Raw genomic sequence first — 24,495 nt, forward strand, 5'->3', positions numbered from 1 at the left:
GTTGTGCCCATAAAAAACCATTTTGCAGAAGTTTCCCTCATTTTGCAAGTTTTTTCAGGCCTGCAAAGCAGGCATGCTCGGGTCCCCATTGACTTCAATTAGGCTCGGTGTTCGGCCAAATATCCAGAACATCTGGACCATGTTCGACCGAGCCGACCCGAGCCCGAATACCTGGGTGTTCAATCAACCTGGTCACCTAAGGATGTAAGGGTGAATGTCACATGTCACAAGCACCTCAGGCCTGAAAGACAGGAAGAAGTGCCGGTAGCTATGGAGAGAGAAGACACACCCCTGACCGTCAGGTGAGTGTAATCTGCTGCCTACACTCTGCACGGTCTGAGAGAGGGGTGCATAGATGGGGAGACCTGGGGGTTCCTGGCAGGCAGAGTGCAACTCTACAGATTTGTAATAGATTTCATGCTGAAGTTTATTGAAAATCTGTGTACAGCGTGTGGAGGGATCCGATCAGATAGATCCCACTCTTATCAGATTATGATCTGAGAGGGATCTATCTCTTGGCCACATCACCCAGTGTATTCATGTACCATGTAGTAGTCCCGGGTCTGGCTGCACTACATTTATCTGTTCCAACAAATTTATAGACTGCCTGTAAAAAAAAGAAAAGAAAAAAAGAGCAGGTTTAAATAAGGTTGTGCAAGTCTGTAAAAAGGTATTGATTTTTTTTCTTGTATCTGAGCATCAACTAAGCTGAGTGTCTTTTATCACATGGTTATGCGATGTGGTACTGGAGATATGTGAGGTTACTGTCTCCCAAGCAGGATTCTCCCTGTGCCTTATTCCACTCTTGGGGCCTGATTCAATTACAGCTAAAACAATGTTGAGCAATAATTAACTCGACCCAGCAATACGCAAACAAACTCACTTGAATCACCTTTTATTGTTCCAGCATTCTTTTCTCCTGATCCACTCAATGAATTTAGATGCAGGACACATTGCTTAACTTTAAAGAGGAGCTGTCAGCCATACTATCTCAGAAAAAACAACAACACATATATAAGTAGATAAATATTTGCTCTACTTACATAACCTATGTATTGCACTGTCCACTTTTTGATTTTAGTGATTTTTCTACAGTAAAAAAAGAGAAAATCATTCTTAGCATTTCCCATTTTAACTGTGGCTATTTTGAAGCCAATCCTGATGTCATTTCCTCCCTTACTCTCCTCTGCCTGGTTTGCCCACCCTTCACTATAGAAAGTGCATTGTCTCAGCATTAGAAATATTGGCCAATCAGAGAGGAACAGAGGTGTGGGAGGGGAAAACATGAGGGAAAGTGGCTTCAGCCAATCAGGCTGTATTAGTTAAGTCTGAGGGGAAGTAGAGAAGCAAAAAAGGACAACCCAGCATGCCCTGCAACTTTCTTTTTCTGTACCAAATTTTGTGTGTACCAAATGAGAGTCAGGTAAACTGCGGAATGATCATTTATCAACAAGAAAAGTAATAGTGATTTTAACTTTTGAAATTGCCTGGTTAGCATCCTTATTACTTGTTTACCAGATAAAATTAAAGATAAGATAAAAATAAAAATAAAATAAAGATCAAGATAAATTGATTTTTTATTTTATGCTCGACAGTTAGACTTTAACAATTAAAGTGAACCAGAGATGAAGCACCCTCATGTATTTTACCTTATATATCAGTGGGAACATTAGAGAAAACACCTACCGGGCTCCGTTCTCATAGAAACACATTAGCCCATCTCCGATTGGTTTAATACTCCTAAATTCCCCGCCCCTTCACCAGTCAGCGCTCTCACTTAGCGCTGTGCTGTATTTTTGTAAACAAATGTGCGGGGAGCATAAACTCTATTACGGCCATTGCTTTATTAGGTTCTCTATATACTTATTAAGCCCCAATGCGCTATATATCTGCGCTATTAAGCATTTTTATCTTGGCCCACATTATTTCGTAATCTATTAGTACGGTTGATGGTACAAATTCACAGGAGGATTGGCATTGGATCTATACTGATATTACAATTAATAAAGGGATATATACATATGTGATCACATAGATGGTAATATCTTTAATAAAGAGAGGTGAGTATAAACACAAAGTACATTAATTTATGCGCCACACTATATTTGTTTGTTAATTAAAGGTTAAGCATTTTATAAACACTGTATTATATAAGGTATTGTATTTAATATCTCTTCAGCATATAATCAGAAATTGATTGGGATAGGAGATTATATATTATTTCATACCACTCATATTTATAATCCATTGAGGGGCTGGGCTGTACTCCCACATATCTCTCAGACCCATTTATTTATTTATTAAAGGTCAAGCATTTTATAAACACTGTATTATATAAGGTATTATATTTATTATCTCTTCAGCGTATAATCAGAGGTTGATTGGGATAGGAGATAATATATATTATTTCATACCACTCATATTTATAATCCTTTGAGGGGCTGGGCTATACTCCCACATATCTCACAGACCCATATAATTCCTTTTAAATGACCCATTACTTATATAAGGTGCAGTATCCCATAATATATGAATCGTGTGTAGACCTCACCCCATCATTGTTCTTAAGTCACTATTTTTTTTTATTTTTTTTAATTCTTTATATTAACAAAACGTATAAATACAATCCAACATGACTTATATATCTCAGAATCTCAATTACAAGTAGTCATTAAGGTAGATCAAGTAGGATTAAACATTCAATCACCAGGTTATTTGTCGGATCATATGGATAACCCAAGTGCCAACCGGGCATTCTTAAGTCACTATTAAAAGTTACACTTTAAACACCCTTTAATATATATCCTCAAATAAATGGGGTGTATGTAAAACCCTCATTTAAGCCACCCGGGTTTAAAGTTCCCAGGCGGTAAATCCATTTAGCTTCTAATTGCCGAAGCTTGAGATCCAGATTGCCACCTCTCGGTCCCATTTTCCATTGTTGGATCACAAAATATTTAAGACATGAGGTGTCACCCCCATGTTTCTCTCTGAAATGGCGAGCTACTGGTGTATCCTTAGGGTTCTTAATATTGCCAATATGTTCCAAAATTCTCTGTTTTACTTGGCGGGTTGTTTCACCTATATATAGCATAGGGCATGGGCATACAATTGCATAGACCACACCCTCTGTCTCACAGTTGTAAAAATCCAAGATTTCAAACACCCTCCCATTTTTAGGGGCCCGAAAACTCTTACAGGGACTGACATTCACACATGCTTTGCACTTCCCACACTTAAACATACCCTTCAAGGGTGTATTCAGCCATGTTTTTTTCACCGGTTTTTTAGATATTGGCAGATATGAATGCATTAGGTCATCACCAATATTTCTACCTCGTCTGTATGTAAACAAAGGATTATTTGGTAATATTTCATTTAGTTGAGAGTCAAGTTTTAAAATAGACTAGTGTTTTTTAACTATCCTTTTAATGTCATCAGCCTGTGTGGAAAATGTATTAATAATACGCATTGTTCCCCCTGTTTTGGACTTGGTCCCTCTTTCTTGGGGTCATTAATTCCTCTCTGTCGATTTTCCTCACTTTTTCCTCTGCCTCAGTGATTACATTCTCTGGATAGCCCTTTTCTTTGAATCTCTTATGGAGGTCTATACATTCAGATTCAAAAGCTTCAGCGTTTGAACAATTCCTCCTTGCCCGTAAAAATTGGCCCTTAGGGATTCCCCTTTTCAGTGGAACTGGGTGATGGCTTTTCCATGCCAAAAGGGAGTTTGTAGCAGTGGCTTTGTGATAGATTCTAGTTTCTAAACTTCCCTCCTCCGTTCTTGTAATCTGTACATCCAAGAAATTGAGGGAGGTGTGGTAAATTTCATATGTAAAGAGCATCCCTATGTTATTCCTGTTTAGGGTCTCCACAAACTCCTCAAACATATTCTTGGGACCGTCCCATAGTATGAACACGTCATCTATGAAATAGCCCCAGAACAAGACATGCGACGTGTATATCGCCAACTCCTCACCAAAGACCACTGTGTCCTCCCACCATCCAAGAAAGATATTAGCATAGGAAGGGGCACACAATGTGCCCATGGCACATCCTTTTCTCTGCAGGTAGAACTTGTTTTGAAAGAGGAAGTAATTGTGGGTTAGTATGTAATTTTAGAGGTCCACAATGAACTTGGAATGTTCTTCCAAGTGATTACTTCTGGAGCGTAAGAAGTATTTCACTGCTTCAAGGCCCAGATCGTGTCTGATGTTATTATACAATGCTTCCACATCTAGGCTGGCCAGCCATACATTTCTGTCCACCACTATTCCTTGCAATCTATTCAATAGGTCCATAGTATACCTGATATATGAGGGGAGGCTGACTACAAACGGTTTTAGAAAAAAATCTGCATATAGGCTAATACCCTCAGTGAGACATCCATTTCCCGAGACTATTGGTCGACCTAGGGGGTCCTCCAATCGTTTATGAATTTTGGGGAGAGAATAAAATGTGGCTATTGTGAGGGACTTTATTAAAGTGCATGTCAGATCTTTTTTAGTCAAAATATTATTTTTAGCTGCTGTATTCAATAAAAGCTCAAGTTCTTTATAAAAGGTATACGTTGGATTGCCTTCAAGTCTTATATAGTTTTCCTTATTGTTCAAGATTCGCATACACATATTTATGTATTGATCTTTCCCCATTACAACAATATTACCACCTTTGTCTGATTTTTTTATAATTAATTCATCATTCTTGTTTAATTTTTCCAAAGCTTCTCTCTCATCTTTATTCAAGTTATTATGTGTCCCCCCATTTTTACTCCGGGCCAGCTTTTCTAGGTCTTTTTCCACTGTTTCCAAGAATATCTGGATTGGGGGATATGATCCAATAGATGGACAAAATTTACTCCTTCCTGATAAATTGCTTTCTAGGATTCCTAGATTCACCTCTCCTGTTCTATTTTCTTCTATTAATTCATTCAGGATCTCCAAGGAGTAGGCGGGAACCCGGAAGCGAGTAACCAATAGGAAGCGTCCAATGCTTCCTTATGGGGAAAAAGACAGTGTTCGCCACGAATAGCCGACAGTTAAGAGAGATGTCTGCTGGTAAGAGACATCATAGCTAAAGATGTCCCCACTCTGCTGAGTGATTATGGGAACGTTATATGAGCTGCAAATAGCACTTTTAAAGATTATTGCTGCAGATAGGGCGGCCAATCAAATAATGCTAATCATTGATGGATGGACATTATAGCCAATAGCAGTAGTCCTCCAGTGGGTGGTTACAAATCTACATAACTCCACCCACTTAGAGAGTATAAAAGGCTGAGAACGGATATGTCCCAGTTGATGCTTGACTGGGCTTGGGAGCACAGCTCTCATTTTTTATTTTCTATATAATGATTGCAATGTGACTTTCTATGTACTTTACACCCTAGCACGTAGCACGCTCTTTATCCCTGACGACGGCCCCACTATAGGGGGTTGAAACATGTTGGATTTGTGGTGGGGGGTCTTTTAATTAGCACTATAGCAATCTTTTTTGAGGAATAGGTATAATCAATTGTGATGTAGACCAGCAGGTCAAACATTGATTTAGTACTTTGTATCTACCTCAAAGGAAAAATAAAATATATTCAAATGGGGTTTTAATGTAGACTATTAAAAGTTATATTTTAATTGCATATACCTATTCTCTCTATGGGAATCGAATTTTGTTGTTTGCTATAATGACTCAGTTATAATGATTCCTGGGCAGAGCCAGAAGGGGGCAGGCTTGGGCTTGAAAAGACATCATAGAACACAGACTCAGCTATAATGATTCCCAAGCAAAGCCAGACTGAATGCTCAGTCAGGGATTTTATCAGGGCTGATGAGAAGCAAGTTGAACAGTGAAAAATGAAACAGAGAGCAGGGTAGGAGTTTTCTCTAATGTTCCCACTGATATATATGGTAAAATAAATGAGGGTGCTTCGTCTCTGGTTCACTTTAAGGACAGATAAACACAGACTTATGCAGCATATAGTTAAAGAGAATCTGTATTGTTAAAATCGCTCAAAAGTAAACATACCAGTGCGTTAGGGGACATCTCCTATTACCCTCTGTCACAATTTCGCCGCTCCTCGCCGCATTAAAAGTGGTTAAAAACAGTTTTAAAAAGTTTGTTTGTAAACAAACAAAATGGCCACCAAAACAGGAAGTAGGTTGATGTACAGTATGTCCACACATAGAAAAATGCATCCATACACAAGCAGGCTGTATACAGCATTCCTTTTGAATCTCAAGAGATCATTTGTGTGTTTCTTTCCCCCATGCACTGAAGTTTCAGGCTGCTCTTTTCTTCCTGCAAACAGCTTTGCCCTTGTTTGTAATTCCTCAGTATGTGAAAGCCCAGCCAGCTCAGAGGACGATTTATCCAGCTTGTAAAAGATAAGAGAGAAGAGAGAAGCTGCTCTAATCTAAATAACACACAGGCAGTGTGCATAGAGGGGCCAGAAAGGGGGAGTTCATAGCAGAACCACAACACTGAAGAACTTGGCAGCCTTCCAGACACAGGCTGACAAGTCTGACAGGGGAAAGATACATTGATTTATTACAGAGACTGTCATAATAGAAAGTGCTGCAGTTAGCCAGAACACATTAGAATAGCTTTTGGAACTTGTAGGATGATAAAAAAACAGGATGCAATTTTTGTTACGGAGTCTCTTTAATGCAGCAAAAATATACCTTGCTGCCAAGTGGCGTTCCAGGCACTTACTGCTTACCCCAGTTATTAATAAGGTTGATTCCACTATGATCTCAGAAAAGATCAACGCATGAATTGGCGACAAACAGGAGATCTTTCTGAAAACTTGGTCACCATGGTCGGAATTCAGAGGGTGCTCCCTAGCGGCTCTCTCCCACTGAATTCCTATAACGGAGGTTTATCCCTGAACTATACTGTTGCATAACCCCCCTGTTTACCATTTTGATTTCAGGCTCCTTTTTGTTGTCAATATTTTTTGATTTTCAAAAATAAACATTTTAAAACAAACATGTAAACAGGTCCAGATATTATAAGGTATAAAGTAAGCAACATTAATACAAAAGTTCACAGTAGGGGTCTCACAGTGGTTCGTAGCTTGTTTGAAAACAGTCAAAGGATTACAGAATCTTATTAAGTAACAGATGTTTCACAACTAGTTGCATTAGCAATTGTTTCTCATGAGATAGCCTTGAAATGTATAACTTAAAGCGGTATCGTCACCATAAAAATCAAATTTCAACAGCAACTGGTCTGAGTGTATTAAGTGATAAAGATGCTAATCCTGCATTCAAAACTTTCAAAATGTTTTCTGCTGTTATGATTTGGAGTTATCATATACCTTAGGAGCACTGGCTCTTTAGTAGTCGGTGCCAAAGAATTGCATGCTGGGGGTTCCTTTTATCTATAATATATTCCTCCTCTTCCCTTTATTTCCCTGACTGCTGCTTATCAGAAACCTGATCCCCTAATCACTAGTGTTTACAAGCAAGGCTGAGGTGACTCAGCGATTGGAGGAGACAAGAAAAAAAGTAAAGGGCAGAAATGACATCACGAGTTAGCCTTTACTGCGGGCAAAAGACATGGCCCCCACCAGGAACAGAATTCTCATCTTTTACTATATAACATTCACTGAAATCAAAACGTGGACAGTACAATACATGTGTTATGTAAGTAGATCAGTTTATCTACTTATATGTGTGTTTTTTTCCCTGGAATAATATGGCTGATCCTACTGCTTTAAGAACAACCCAGCATCCATGAGAAGATTTCTTGTGAGGTATCTGGTAGGTCAGGTGGGGCGAGTAAGAGGGCAGGGACTGTCACTGGACTGCATAAATCACCGCCCAAAAACCCAGTCCCCACCTGCAACTATTCTGTGGTTACCTGGATGCGAACAGAGGAGGGATTCGTATTGGTTGGTCCATGTGGTATGTCGGGGTGTAAGGAGGAATTAAAGAGAGTCTGAAGCCCCAAAAAAATACCTGTTTTTACTGGCCATTTATGTTAAGCAATAACATCCTAGCTGAAACGCTGCATTCCCGCGGCAGACTAATGTATTTATATCCCCGAAATCCCCAGGGCAAAATTTGGGGCTGCTTCCTGGAAGAGGCAGAGCTGTGTGCAGTAGCTCTGCCTCTGCTCGCGTCAGTCTCTGCCTCTCCCCACTCCACTCAGTCTTTTTTCACCGAGAGGGGTAGGGAGAGGCGAAGATCGGTGGAGATTGACGCAAGCAGAGGCAGAGCTACAGCGCAAAGCTCTGGCTCCCCCGAGCAGCAAAATCCACGACCTGGTAAGTCTTGGAATTTTGCCCCGAGGTTTCGGGGGTATAAATATTTTATTCTGCCACTGGGATGCGGCGTTTCAGCTAGGATCTTATTGCTTAACATAAATGGCCAGTAAAACAGATTTTTTGGGGGCTTCAGACTCTCTTTAAGTGCATAACAAGGCAGCGTGAACTAACTAGTAGTAACAGAACTGTTCTGTGTGGGCGTCGCCAGAAAAGTTCAGGCTCTTTTTATACTTACCTCCCACCTATGATTTCAGCCCAGGAACTATTTACAGCTGACCAGTGATACTCTCAAAAGAATCTGTGTGTTTGACCATTAGGTCTTTATATTGTTAAACAGGTATATCTTTTCTTATTGCTTTTACGGACTATGATCCGTCTTATGCATCCACAATGAGTTGTTTACACAATGTTGTATTATTTTGTACCATTAACATCTGTTTTATCACTTTTTTTTGAACCGTTTCAAAATAAGAGATATTTGAAAACTAGAAATTAAGGGCAGATAAAGGTGACCATACATTACTCGATTTGCGGCACTGGTTTGATCATAATACTCAAATCTGGCAGAGATTATGCCGCAAAGTGGCCATCTGATCCTCATTCCAATCGATTTCCAGCCTAAATCAAGCATAACAATTGATCCAGCAAGCTGAGAAGATCTCTCTCGAAAGGGCTTGGTCTGGTGCCCAGGGGTAGCAGTCGATTTTCTCACGATTGATGGACCTAACAGACATCCAGTTGGTCTCCCCCCATGCCGGTAGTGCGTGTTGCAGGCTCACTTGACCGCCGACGCGCATCCACCGTGTCTTTCTCATTACTGCTGGGTAAGCCAGTATTCTGTGACCCCCTTGCATTTATGTGACGTCACGACTGGGAAGCTCTGGGCCGCACCCCTCTTCATGCACGTGCACAAGAGGCTTCAGCATACTGCGCAGGCTTGGTGATACTCATGCACAAAGAGGAGCGCAGCCAAGATCTGAAATCTGACAAGGAGGTCTGCAAGCTGCAAAGGTGATCTAGAGGCCGGCTTGGGAAGCCTCTACAGCACAGGTGTCAAACACGAGGACCGCGTGTTTAGCCTCCAACACCATCAAGAGCTTCAAATCTAAATTAATCCTTTCTGTATTCTTGTGATTAAACTGGAGCTCTTTGACATTTCCATGAAGACATCCCCTGAATCTAAGCAATAGCAGGAATTTCGAGCATGCCCTACCCCAAAAATAAGCCCTAGCGGCAGTAAGGGGAAAAAGTATGGCAACTTGTGTTTCTACTGGAGCCGATAGTCTCGCAGGCAAGACCAACACAAGTTGCTGTACTTCTTCCTCATAGGCTGAAGATCACACACCGGCATGGAGATGGTCAAAGAAGAGGATGCAGGGGAACATTAGAGGACACGAGACTCCAGGTGGACATAGGGGGGCAGGGGATAGATGAGGACATGGGCACAGAGGAGGACACCAGGAGGACACTAAAGGTACAAGGGGGACATGGGCAAACAAGAGGTGGATCTATAGAGGAAGACGTGGCACAATGAGGAAGGCAGGCGTATGCACAGCACAGTAACTGTGTGTTCATAGAAATACAAGACACCCCCTGAAAATATGCCCTAGCACATCTTTTGGTGCAAAAATTAATATAAGACACTCTTATTTTCGGGGAAACACAGTATGTATGTACTCACATGTATTTTTTTGACTTGTGCACATGTGCACCATTCTTTATCTTTTTTTTCATTGACTTTCTGGTTAAAGGACAATATATTTAAGTGACATTGCCCATCCTCACATTTTTTTGCTTGTTTTATCTCTAAATACATGCACCCTCCCCATCTGATTTGTTGTATAGGTCTACTGATTTCACACATTCACGGTACAAAGTTAAAAGCATGGCGTCTTTGCCATTCCCTCCCTCCCACACAGCCAAAAGCTGGAAGCAAGCATTTCTTTGAAGCAAGACAGCTGTATGGAGCTGCCGTCCCCTCCACTCCAACCCCATTCACTTGCCTGGATATCCCACAATACACATGAAACTTCCAGTTTGCTGTGACGAGCCACCACCTGACACAAGTAAGACTGTGTTCCAGATTTTGGCCCCATATATGATTGAGTTTGACACCCCTGCTTTACAGGATCAAGAAGCTTCCTCCTTAGGTAAGTATCTGACCTGAGGTTTGTCTCGGGTACACTTGAAATGTACACATTTCAAGAAATGACATGTTAGTGCACATCCTGGTAACAAGCATCACCTACATTGAATGCATAAAAAAACCTTTGAAGGCCAGATGACATTATAAAACATACACATGCATTGGGACTGCTGTAAGGTGTAGAGCAAACCATCTAACGTCCCCACAGAGCGAAATAATAAGATATTGACAGCAGTGCGCTCTGCTGTGCTGAGATAAGGGGGAGACCAAGAAATGTACAGAGAAAATACGCAGGAAATTCATTTTGTAACTCTACAATCTGTGATCAACGTTTGGCTGTGAGAGAAGCCAGACTGTGGTATTTTAGTGCTTGCTGCAGTACGAGTCTGTACTATCCAACTATTTGGGATTTACCTGCTAGCCTGCTGAATCATTGTCCATTATCAATGTACCCCTTCAGAGAGCAAAAACACATGATTAGTATTACCATCATCTACATCACCATATAAGATAGCGCTGTGACGGATTCACCTGCGCTAAATGCAACCTATGAAATATGCGCACGAAGGTGTTCTGTAAAGTGCCCCTTTAGGCCCTCAGCCTGATTCTGTCTGTCCACACCAGTTACTCTCTATAGGAAATGGTGTGGAGTTTATTCCTCCCTGGATATACAGTAGTGCCATAAAAACTCCCTAGCAGATTCAAACCCCTCATAAAACAATTACGTCCTCTCTCCAGCAAACCTCATACATTCTTTGATACTGTCTCAAAGGATCTCAATAGGAAAAGGCCAGAGGCCAAAAAAACTAGACCCTTGGCACATTCCTCCACATTTCCTGGCGGGCGAGCGGGGGGGGGGGGGGGGGGGTGTTGAAATTCACTGTCCCTTAATTCAACTTGGTAGATATAATTCCACATGGTGTCATAATTGGATAAATATTTCGGAACTGTTTGGGCGCAGTCCTTCATGATTCACAGGGCGTAATGCGACCAGGTCAACAACCCTTTGAGACGTTAATGGGTCGGATGGCTGGTTCACACCCTGAGATATCAATACCCTAGACAGGGTAGGTGTTGAAACAAGCATGTTTGATATCTATAGGTTCAGCACAAGATGACTGAATGTAAAATGTTGTTTTTTTATATCACATGTCAGATAAAAAAAAGTATCTTTAACTAACGCTTTGGGCAACAATTTCAGTTGTTTACAGATGACAATGTATGGCTTTTATCTTTTTGTATTTGTATGTATTACTCCTACTGCAAGGGTTAATGTGTGATTGCACCACCCTTGGAAGATAGTTTCCTCCCCCTTTCCGAGGATTATAGGTAAGTGGGGATAGGAAGGGGAAAGCCTTAGTGTCCTGAGGAGGCGTGGAATCACGTGAAACAGCTGCCGACACAGGTGTTCTTTTAATCCTGTTGTAATCTTTCATGTAATGTTGAATAAAAATGACCTTGAATCGTTTGCCGGAATCCGCCTATCTTTTCTTCAGAGAAAAAAACATTATGGCATAATTGGAGAAAATGTAACACTCTTCCCCCTAGGCAAAGGGCCGGAACTCAGCCTGAGGTCAGATTGCTAGGGGTGGGAGAATCCTCTCTTGCTACCATCTCCACCCTCCAGAGGAGAAAGAGTTAAAACTGCTAGACACAGGCTGGTAAGGAGTCCTTCCTTAGCCAGTATCCATATTCCATCAAGGATCTTGGCTTTCCATCTTTAGACTATTACTTTATATCTTCTCTTTGGACTTACCATTGCAAGGGGCACAGTAATTTGACACACAACTCATTACACTTTTATACTCATTATACTCAGTTATTTTATTCCTTTTATTTTGGATGTATCAATCTGTTGAAATGCGATATTTAGTTTATGCATTATTTTATTACAAAATACAAAATTAAAAATAGTTTGTCTAAGTGCTTGCTCTGAATCCTCTGCAAAGAGTTCCCCGCTTCTCTGAAGAGAATGTTACCATAACCGTTTTATTGATATTGTTATTTTGCTATCTCTAGAAAGGATGTTGAATTAACCTTTTTTCCTACAAGAGTGAGCAAGAGTTAGATTTGCGTATTTGCACGCCTATTGCAAATTGGAGGCAGCGACCCGATCTCTATATGAGATCGAAGATTGTATCCATTGTACATACAATTGAATTTGTAATGTGTGTGGACTCACCAACCAACCCAAAAGGTTACTTTGCCTGCAGTGCTGAATGCCTTTAGGATTCCCTCGGGGTCTGCGGCTGAATGGTAAACTGCGGTAAAAGGAACAGTAATTGGAGGGTGACATCACAAGCGCCATTATCTTTCATTGAGCTGTACTAGGGCCGGATTTCCCATAAAGCACTGTAGGCTTGTGCCTACTGGCGCTTTATGTGACAAAGGCAGCTACTCTCCCCAAATGACCCCCTCTTCCTCCCTGCTGATGCGGAGACGCTGCTGCTGAGGTCCTGCTCATTTTCTCTGTACCGCTGTTGTCCGGTGCATGGGTACAGGCAGCGGCACTCCCCCTCCGCCCTTCTAGCGGTAGTTATTCATTATACCGGCGGCCTTCTTCTGTGTTGTAAAGGTCCTCGCTAGATAAATGTTGCCAGTGTTGAGGAGCTCAGTTTAGGGCGTCAGAACGCCTGTGCCTAGAGGCTCCTGAGTTGTAAACCTGGCCCTGTGCATAGTACAAACTGGAAACATACTATATATAATAGAAACACATAGTGGGTAGCCAAAGGATTGCAAAATGCAATCCTTCAGCTTAGTACAGGATTGCGTAAAAGGATGTGATTGCATCTGACCTTGGCCACAATGTGCAGAGAAACCACAGTGTCCCTGTGCTTCTCTGCCATGCAGTCTACTCCACTGAAATCAGTAAGATTTAGTGCATGCATCTGCGCATTTTCTACAGCAGGACGCCTGCACCATTTATTATAAGAAAGTACTGCAGCCGTGTGCTGCAGAAAATAGCAGGCCTACAGGAATGCATTTTGATAATAGTATTAATAAACACTGTTATAATCACCCTTTTACTGCATTGATCTGCAGTTAGGCCTTGTTCACATTGCGTTCCATTCGCTTGTCCGTCCGAGTTGGTTTTTTTTTGAGGCATCTTTTTTTTCCGATTCCCAGTGCTTGGGTGGGCGATTTGTTTTTGTGCTTAGCGATTTTCTAAACGTTTTTTTCCGAGCGTTTTTGTAATTCACTCCCTGACGCAAGTCAGGAAGTGAACTCTTTGACCCAGAAAAGAATAAATACAATGCATTTATTCTTAAAAACGCGAACGCAATCGCCTTAATGCGCGTTTTTGTACACGTTCACCGATTTTCCTATACCTTCCATTGAGTCGGAATCGCCACGAAAATGGAACACACACCGCTTTCCTAGCCGCACCGTGAACGACCCGCGCTGATATAAACCTTCTCATAGACATTCATTGGCCATGCAGTGGGGGAGCGCTTTGAAAAAAACGCAGGCGGGTGAAAAAAAGCCAAAAACGCCTGCAGTGTGAACAAGCCCTCAGTAGCTTTCTTTTTCTAGCATGTTTTTTTTTTGTACTGGGTCAGTGGAGGACGTTTACATTCTTACCTACATTGTGTGCACACCAAAGGTGGCTACTCATGCTGGGAATACACCATACGTTTTTTTCGGCAGATAGATGGTTTGATAGATAATTTCCGACATGTCCGATCTTATTTTCGATAATTTTTCTGATCGATTTCTCATAGAAGTGAATGGAAATAGATAAGAAAATATATATATATATATATATATATATATATATATATATATATATATATATATATATATATATATATATATATATAAAATCGGATGTATGTATGTGTGTATGTGCCGCGATCACTTGAAATCGGCTTTACCGATTTGAACGAAACTTGGTATACAGATCCCTCACTACCTGGGATGATATGTTCTGGGGGTCTCGCGTCCCCCCTGCACACCTGGGCGGAGCTACAAACACCCAATCAGATTTCACCCATTCATGTCAATGGAAAAAATGTAAAAGGCTGCCATTCTCACAGTAATCAAGCCAGAGTCCCCACACTTGGCACAGTTGGTCACTTGGTGACTGAAGTTACAAATCCAGGAAAAGTGGGCGGAGCATAAAACAGCCAATCAAATTTCAGCCATTCATTTTAAATGGGAAAATGTAAACTGCAGTCATTTTTAGACTGCTAATCGCAGGGATCTCAAACTTGCCACAGAAGGTTCACTGCATGAATGCGATTAAGATTCAGGAAAAGTGGGTGGAGCCTAAAACAGCCAATCAAAATTCACCTATTAATTTTCAAGGGGAATATTTAAACTGCTGCTATTCTTACACTGTTAATGGCAGAGGCTTTAAACTTGCTACAGTCGGTCATTGGGTGACTGGGGTCCAAATTCACTAAAGGGATGGGGCCACAAACAGCCAATCAGATTTCCTTGGTGGATAAACTGCTTCCATTCACACATTTTTGATGCCAGGAACCTGAAAGCTTACAAACTTGGTCATTGAGTGACTGTGTGTGTCAAGGTTACAAAAAGTGGGCAAAGCCAAAAACAACTTTTACTGGGAAAATATAAACTGCATCCATTCTTACACCATTAATCGCAGGGTTCTCAAACTTTGCACAGTTGGTCACTGGGTGAATGAGATAAAGATTTTGGAAGGTGGGTGGAGCCTACAACAGCCAATATAAATTCACCTTTTGATTTTCAAAGGGAATATTTAAGCTGCTACCATTCTCTTATACTGTTAATAGCAGATGCCTCAAACCTGGTACAGTTGGTCAATGGGTGACTAGGGTTCAAATTCAGAAAGGGGGCGGAGCTACAAACAGCCAGATTTGTTTATTTTTCAATGGGAATATATAAAATATTGATACCAAGGACCCCAAAGCAGATAAACTTGATAATTGAGTGACTGTATGTCAAGGTTAGAAAAAGTGGGCGGTGCCAGCAACTAAATTTTTAGCATGGCAGGGTTCCCAAACTTTACACAATTGGCCACTGGGTGACTGGGATGAATATTACAAAATGTGGGTGGAGCCTACAACTGCCAATCAAAATTTACCTATTGATTTTCAAGGGGAATATTTACATTGCTACCATTCTTACACTGTTAATAGCAGAGGCCTCAAACCTGATACAGTCAGTCATTGGGTGACTGGGGTCCAAATTCACTAAAGGGGTGGAGCCACAAACAGCCAATCAGATTTGTTAGATTGATTTCAGCCATTCTGTTATTGGCAGGGTTCTCAAACGTGACACAGTTGGCCACTGGGTGACTGAGACTAATATTCAGGAAAGTGGGTGGAGCCTACAGCAGCCAATCTAAATTCACCTTTTGATTTTCAAGGGGAATATTTACATTGCTGCCATTCATGCACTCTTAATGCAGAGGCATAAAATCTGCTACAGTCAGTCACTGGGAGACTGGGGTTTAAATTATGAAGGGAGCGGGCCAAAAACAGCCAATCAGATTTGTTTAATTTCAATGGTAAAAAGCAACTTATTGATGCCAAGGACCCCAAAGCTCATAAACTTGGTCATTAAGTGACTGTATGTCAAGATTATAAATAGTGGGCAGAGCCAAAAACGACTGACTTTTTACATGGTAAAATGTAAACTGCAGCCATTCTTACACTGTTAATGGCAGGGTTCTCAAACTTCACACAGTTGGTCACTGGATGACTGACGACTAGGATTAATATTCGAAAAAGTAGGTGAAGCCTACAAGAGCCAATCAAAATTCACCTGTTGATTTTCAAGGGGAATATTGAAACTGCAGCCATTCTTACACTGTTAATGGCAGAGGCCTCAAACCTGCTACAATCGGTTGTTCAGTGTCTGGGGTTCAAATTCAGTAAAGGGGTGGAGCCAAAAACAGCCAGATTTCTTTGCTGGATAAACTGCTTCCATTAGCACAATTTTGATGCCAGGAACCCAAAAACTCACAAACTTGATCATTGAGTGACTGTGTGTCAAGGTTACAAAAAGTGGGTGGAGTTAAAAACTGATTTTTCTGGGAAATTGTAAACTGCAGCCTTTCTTCACTGTTAATGGCAGGGGTCTCAAACTTTGCACAGCTGGTTACTGGGTGACTGGGATTAATATTCAGAAAAGTGGGTGGAGCCCAAAAATGCCAATCAAAAATCACATGTCGCTTTCCAAGGAGAGTATTAAAATTGCTGCCATTCTTGCACTGTTAATGGCACAAGCCTCAAACCTGGTACAGTTGGTAATTGGGTCACTGGGGTTCAAATTCAGAAAAGGGGGCGGAGCCACAGTCAATCAGATTCGTTTCCTTTCATGGGAAAATACAAATTATTGATGCCAAGGCCCCCAAAGCTCACAAACTTGGTCATTGAGTGACTGTGCGTCTAGGTTACAAAAAGTGGGCAGAGCCAAAAACAAATTTCACTGGGAAAATGTAAACTGCAGCCATTCTTACACTCTTAATGGCAGGGTTCCCAAACTTTGCCCAGATGGTTACTGGGTGACTGAGATTAATATATCAGGGAAGTGGGTGGAGCCTATAATAGCCACTCAAAATTCACCTGTTGATTTTCAAGTGGAATATTTAAATTGCTGCCATTTATACACTGTTAATAGCAGATGCCTCAAACCTACTACAGTTGGTCATTGGGTGACTGGGGCTCAAATGCTGGAGAGGGGATGAAGCCACAAACAGCCAATCTGATTTGTTTAATTTCTATTGGAATATACAAATTATTGATGCCAAGGACCCCAAAGCTCACAAACTTGGCCATTGAGTGTGTGTACATTAGGGTTAGAAAGTGGGCGGAGCCAACACCAGTCAAATACATTGTCGGGCAACGCCGGGTCATCAGTGGGTGGAGACAAATACAAATTTCACTGGGAAAATGTAAACTGCAGCCATTCTTACACTGTTAATGGCAGGGTTGTTAAACTTTGCACAGTTGGTCACTGGGTGACTGGGATTAATATTCAGAAAAGTGGGTGGAGCCTACAAAAGTGAATCAAACTTCACCTATTGCTTTTCAAGGGGAATATTTAATTGCTGCCATTCTTGCTCTGTTAATGGCACAGGCCTCAAACCTGGTACAGTTGGTTATTGGGTGACTGGGGTTCAAATTCAGAAAAGGGGGTGGAGCCACAAACAGCCAATCAGATTTTTTTCATTTCAATGCAAATTATTGATACCAAAGACCGCAAAGTTTACAAACTTGGTCAGTGAGTAATTGTGTGTTAGGGTTAGAAAAAGTATGCAGAGCCAACACCAGCCAAATACATACCCGGGCAACGCCGGGCAATCAGCTAGTATATATATAAAGAAGAAGCAGTGTGGCACTGTGGACGTTTTAGGTCAAAAGAACAGGAATCAGTGTTTCCTCTTGCACTGAGTAGAATAGACATGAGCTAGATTTTACCTAGAGGCAAAACAGTCATAACTCCCAACAGTGGGAGCCAGTTTAACAGGAAACAGAAGTCACATTTTCAATTCATTTTAAACTTGAAACTCATCTCTAGGAATTTTCTTTTAGCGAGGAGCCTGCCCATTAACTAACAGATAGATTCTGTTCCTGCCAGCCCCCTCATAATTACCCAATGAGGGTCCTCAATTTCTGGTCACCTGACCATTCTCTACTTCACTTGTAGACTACCCAACTCTTGTTGCAGCAGTAAGGGTCAGGCAGAGCCGGTACTAGACTTTTTGCTGCCTGAGGCAAACTTGTGAGGATGCTCCCCCACCCCCGATTTGGAATGATCGCACCTCACCCGACAATTTACTCTGCTTCATTTAATATTGTCACATGACATGCTGTAGCGCAACACAATAGCACACTAGCTGGCTGTGAGTCTGTGACAAACAAACTGCTTACCTTCAGCCACTCCATTCCTCCTCAATCAGGACAGCAGTGCCACTTCCTCCCTTCTGCGGTGCCAGTCAATCATTATTGCTCTCCTGCTTGCCCCCTTCTCTCTCACTGTCAGACTCCTCACACAGCACAACAAGCTGCTTTACTCCAATGATTACCTCTTCACCTCACTCTCCTACTCTAACTGCATGCTGTTAGTCTAAACACAGTTCAAAACATGCTGCCCCTGTAATCTTTGTGCCTGATGCAAATGTTTCACCTTGCTTTATGAGAGAACCGGCCCTGGGGTCAGGATTGACAGCTCTTCATAAATGAATGGATGCTTTGTAAAAATGGCACCCTATTTTGCCCGTATCTCTTAAACAATGTTGTCCATAAATCTGTTACTGTCGGCCATGGCCCGCACTACAGAGACCGGCACAGAACATGCATGATGTCTCTATGACAGTTTGGTAAGGGATGTTTTGAAGAGGCAAAATGTAAACTTAAAGGATACCCGAGGTGACATGTGACATGATGAGATTTTCGCCTCGGGTGTCCTTAAACTGTTGGGTAGGGGATGCACTGAAGATGGCCAGGAGGGAAGAAATTGTGATTGTCCTCTGAAATGTACACATTTTTTTAACCGTATTTGAACATAATGTCGTGGCCCCATTCAGTTGGTTTACATGGGGCCAGAAAGAAATAACAAATTACTTACTTAGCTTACCTATGCTGTTGTTTTTATCGTTCACTGTCAGATTTAGGACAACCCGGATCAGCATTAATTTTCCCTCCCTACTGACACAGCCTACTGTCCCCACAGCAAACGTCACCTAGACAATAGGCTTACATCACTGTGTAAACTCTTTTAGGCCGGAGGAGGGAGGAATTCAATTACTTTCTGGCCATACTGTCCTTATCTTATCCGAAATAGGAAGTGTTCTGTTATTTGTATAGGCTGCCATACACTGGTCGATTGCCACCAGATCGACCAACAGATAGATCCCTCTCTGATCGAATCTGATCACAGAGGAATCTATTGGCTGCCCATACACTGCACACAGATTTCAAATCGATTTCAGCATGAAATCCATTCACAACCTGTGGAACTGCCGCCCCTGCTTCCCCGGCCAGCCACAATACATTACCTGTCTGCTGGCGCGAGTCCCTGGGTCCCCGCAGTCTCTCACTTCTTCCAGCGTCCTCCTCTGTTTCCTCTTCACTTCCTGTCCTGTCCTGTGACAAGCAGAAGTTCAAACAGTAGAGTGCCCTCTACTGTTTGAACTTCACCTTCTCACAAGACGGGACAGAAAGTGAAGATGGAGAAGACGCCAGAAGAAGTGAGAGACTGCGGGGACCCGGGGACTCATGCCTGCAGACAGGTTATGTATTGTTATGTCGGTCATCGCCGTATCAAACACCGCTAACGACGTGCTCCCTACCCGCCGGCTTTCAAGCTAAATTTTCAGCCTGGACAGATTGACTGAATGGATTGATTTCTGGTGGAAATCGGTTGCGTTAACGTTTTTACAGCAGATTCAATCACAGTGATCGAATCTGCTGTATTTCGATGGGAAATCGTCATAGGGTGTGGGCACCATTACCTGAGATAAGCTTGTTACTGTAACTAAAAAAACAAACAAAAAAAACCAAACATCTCCCACAATCCCGCTGCCACTGCACAGTTCCTGCAGTTAGGCAAAGGCACCCAGACCAGGTAAAAAGATGGACCTATAGGAATCTATTTTTAGAGAAAAAAAGAGGGAGGTTACATGTATTTATGAGGCAGTATTTTTCGGTATTTTTTTATTTTGGGATCTGACTAGTGCATGGGAGGTTTTGCGGCCTTTAGTTGCATGTAAAGTATAAACAATTGTAGATTAATATGACATTTTTCTTTAGAAACCAATACAGAGAACCTGAAACATAAATATCTGAGGCGCTTATAGAAAAAGTTTGTTAAAAAAAAATGCCTAAGGGCCCATTCACATTAGAGCGTTTTGCTGTGATTTCGGCAAAACGCTCAAATGCTAGCGCTTTTAAAAAGTGCCAGTGTAATAAAACCCTATGGGCCTGTCCTTACTTGGGCGATTTACTTGGGCGATTTGCGCTAATCGCTGCAAATCGCCCAAAATCACGAAACGCAAATGCGTCTCCTGCACCATTATCAGGCGATTTCCCAGCGATTACGTTTCAGTGCTATAGAAGCAGTAAACGCGATCGTGGAAAAATCGCCGCAGTGTTCAGTGATTTTTCCGCTGCAAAATAACTCACGCAAAACGTCGGAGTTCCACTCTCAGTTCCTTCCTTCAGTGGGAGAAACTTTACAAGACGTTATTAAAACAGTTTCAAAGCAAGCAAAAACATGCTTAAATGACTAGCGATATAAGTTAAATACCCAGTAGACATACTTACAGGACAACTGTAGTGAGAAGAATATGGAGGCTGCCATATTTATTTCCTTTTAAACAATTTTAATTGCCTGGCAGCCCTGTTGATCTATTTGGCTGCAGTAGTGTCTGAATAACACCAAAAACAAGTATGCAGCTAATCCAGTCTGAGCTGACAAAAATGTCAGCAACACCTGATCTGCTACATGCTTGTTCAGGGGCTATGGCTAATAGTATCAGAGGCTGAGGATCAGCAGGACAGCCTGGCAACTGGTATTGCTGATAAGGAAATACATACACAATGCTCGATTCTCCACTCGATGGTTTCTGCCTCTCAATTCACCACTCGATTCTCTTATCTTCCGCTTGTTTTTCTTATCTTTTTCCATTCACTTCTTTTAGAAATCGAGCGTCAAAACAATCGAACGGGACATCGGACATGTCGAAAATTATCTATAGAACCATCTATCTGCGGCAGAAACGAATCGTGTATTCCCAGCATTACAGTGGGGGCTGATCAATAACGGAAAATTGTATACTTACCTACCAGTAATTTTCCTTTCCTGATGCATCCATGGCAGCACCTATGGATAGTTGCCCCGCCCTCTAACCCCATTGGACAGGTAACTAGATAAATTTAACTCACACCCCTCTACACCTGTCTACTACTTTTTCGACTACACCGAGCAAAGGGGCGGGTCTCCTTATGCTGCCATGGATGCATCAGGAAAGGAAAATTACCGGTAGGTAAGTATACAATTTTCCGTTTTCCTAATGCCTCCATGGCAGCACCTACGGGATCTGACTAGAGAATACTGGAAATAAACATCAGGGAGGGCAACTTTGTAGGTGCTGAAAAAATAAACTGAACTTTAATGAGACAAAATTGTATCTCCATACAGAATAAAGGAAAAAAATTTAGGTTAGCAACACAGACTGCACTGATCTGCCAAATTGCACAGTAGAGTTCACTGCTGGGTCTACTTTATAATGTTGCATGAAAGTATGTATAGTCCGCCAGTTGGCCGCTTGGCAGATTTTAACTGCCGTTACTTTGGCATACGCCGCCCATGAGGCAGCAACTGATCTTGTCAAGTGCGCTCCAACTTGCTCTGGAGGCTCTCTATTATTAGCCTTATAGGCTGCTTGAATTGTTTTCACTATCCAGTTAGCTATGGTACGTGAAGATGCTGGTTCTCCCTTTCTGTATCCTGCTGGTACTACAAAAAGTCTCTCTGATTTCCTAAATGCCTGAGTAACCTGTAAGTACTGTTTTAGCGTCCTTCCAACATCTAGCCTATGTGGCTCGTCTTCATTTGTTCCCTGGAATGTCGGCAATGTCCAGTCTTGATTAAAGTGATAAGTCAATACAACTTTCGGTACAAAATGTTGTATTGGTCTTATGACCACTCTATCTGGAAAAAAGGTAAAAAATGGTTCAGTTGTTCCTATTGCCTGTAATTCCGAAACTCTTCTTGCAGAGGATATTGCTGTGAGGAATACCACTTTCAAAGTTAAGTCCCAGATTGTACATGACTCCAAAGGCTCAAAAGGTGGTCCTGCAAGGAAGTCTAGGACTGTAGGTAGGTCCTATTTGGGAAAGAAGTTCCTCTTGGGCGGTCTAATCTTCATAACTCCTTTAAGGAACTGTGCTACTAGAGGATTCACCGCCCACCTGGTCCCTGTTAACGCAGAAAGGGCTGTAACTTGCACCTTCAGTGCAGAATGGCTTAATTGTTTGTTCACTCCTGTTTGGAGGAATTCTAGTATTTGGCTTGGCAGAGGTTGCGCTGAATCACATTCGTTCTCCTCTGTGAATTGTAGGAACTTGTGCCAGATATTATGATAGGTTTTATTTGTTGTAGATTTTCTGGCCTTGAGTAGGGTCTCAATTACCTTCTCCGAGCAGCCTGATCTCTTTAACTTCTCCCCTCAACCGCCATGGCATGAAATTTAGTTTGTGCGGGTTTTGGTGCAGAATTGGTCCCTGGCTCAACATGTGTGCTGTCACTGGAATCTGCCAGGGTGCTTCTAGCTTCAGACTCCAGAGAAGGGGGAACCATGGTCTGTGCGACCATGACAGTATTATGGCAATTAAGGTCACCCTTTCCTGGGTTAGCCTTCTGAGTATTTTGCTGATCATTGGCGTGGGAGGGAATAAGTAGCCCAGTTGGAAGTCCCATGTCGCTGTTATTGCGTCCACTGCTTCTGACTTCGGATCCCACTGGCGAGAGTAGAATCTTCTGCACTTCTTATTCTTGGAGGTGGCCATCAGGTCCACCTCCGGTGTACCCCATCTTTGGCAGATCATCTGGAATATTTCTTGATGAAAAGACCGCTCGTTGTTGGAGATACAACTTCGGCTTAGATAATCTGCGTTGATGTTCTCCACTCCTGGAATATAAGCTGCTCTCAGATCGTATAGGTTCTCCTCTGCCAGTCTCATAATGTAGTGTAGTGGGGGCGTCTCAGCACCCCGCAGGGAAAAAAACACAGGAGACAAATACGGGAGCCCAATAGTGTAGTATATTAGTATGCAATTGAAAAAAGGAATTTCGATAAATTACTACTCACAAAAGGAGGTTGCAAGGGCAACCAACCGTAGGAAGCAGGTGGAGACCACAAACCCGACTCCACTCGGGGTAGTCCCAGCCGAGACCTGGATGTGGTCGCTCTCCTTGAAAAAGTAGGGACAGGTGTCCACTGTGGGGCACCCACAGGTGGTCTGTCACCACCCCTCAAACACAGATTGTTTGGGGGTATAGCTATGCACAATTGAAGGTAAAGAGGCGCCCTGGTTGAAATAAAAGCATCTAAAAACAGCTTAAAATATGAGGAAATAATATGAGGTGGCTTACCTCAATAACAAAATCCTTGTATATGACAAAAGATTTTTACTTAGCACAGGCAACGCGTTTTACCGGGTCCAAGCCCGCTTCATCAGGCCAATAAAAGTGCCTACAATAGTGAAAGAGCTTCTCAGTATAACTGTATCGAGTCACGCGGGCGGAATGTAAACAGACCGCCCACGTGCTCAGTGGAGCGCACATTGCCGCCATCCGTCCCTCCCCTCCGCGCTATACAGAGGAGGAGTGCCCAAACTTCAAGAGACCTACGAAGAGTCTTAACAATAAAGTTCACAATAAAATTATAAATAGAGGTGAAACTTTAAATAACAATTAAATCAGAGGATGCATCAAATAGTACGCAATTGTAATGTGAATAACCTTAGACAAGAGGCTGCATATCATAACCTTAGACAAGAGGCTGCATATCATATTCCCTATTCATGCCCCGTGGTTCAAATGTATCTAACCTTCTTATCCAAACTGCCTCTCTATATAATAGTTTCTTCAACCTATTACCCCCCCCCCCCCTCCTGGGTATTGGTACCTGTTCCAAAATTTGGAATCTGTGGGGTAACACGTATCCACTGGTGCATATTCACTCCATTCCATTGGAATAGAAAACCCCACTGAAATGCTCTGCAATGCCATTGCGCCCAACGAATCATCGGTATTGTTGAGGTCAGTGTCCCCAACAAACTGAGGCATTGTCTTGCTTGTGATAGTAGGTGGTCTACCTTTCGGACCTTGTTTATCACCGTGTTCTTCTTTTCCTCCGGGAGAGAGACTCTATTCTGAGCATTTTGCAATCTTGCCCCCAAGAAAATCATATCCTGTACTGGTTCGAGGCATCTCTTCTAGCTTATTCGCCAGCCGAACTGTTGCAGAGTTGTCAGTAGAATCTCCCATTGGGACAGGTTGATATCCTTGTCCTGGGCTAGCAGAATTATATCGTCCAGATAATGGTGTAGACGTAGCCCTGTGAGACGAAGCAGAGCTATTA

Source organism: Hyperolius riggenbachi, chromosome 7, assembly GCF_040937935.1.
Source record: "Hyperolius riggenbachi isolate aHypRig1 chromosome 7, aHypRig1.pri, whole genome shotgun sequence".
NCBI lineage: Eukaryota > Metazoa > Chordata > Amphibia > Anura > Hyperoliidae > Hyperolius > Hyperolius riggenbachi.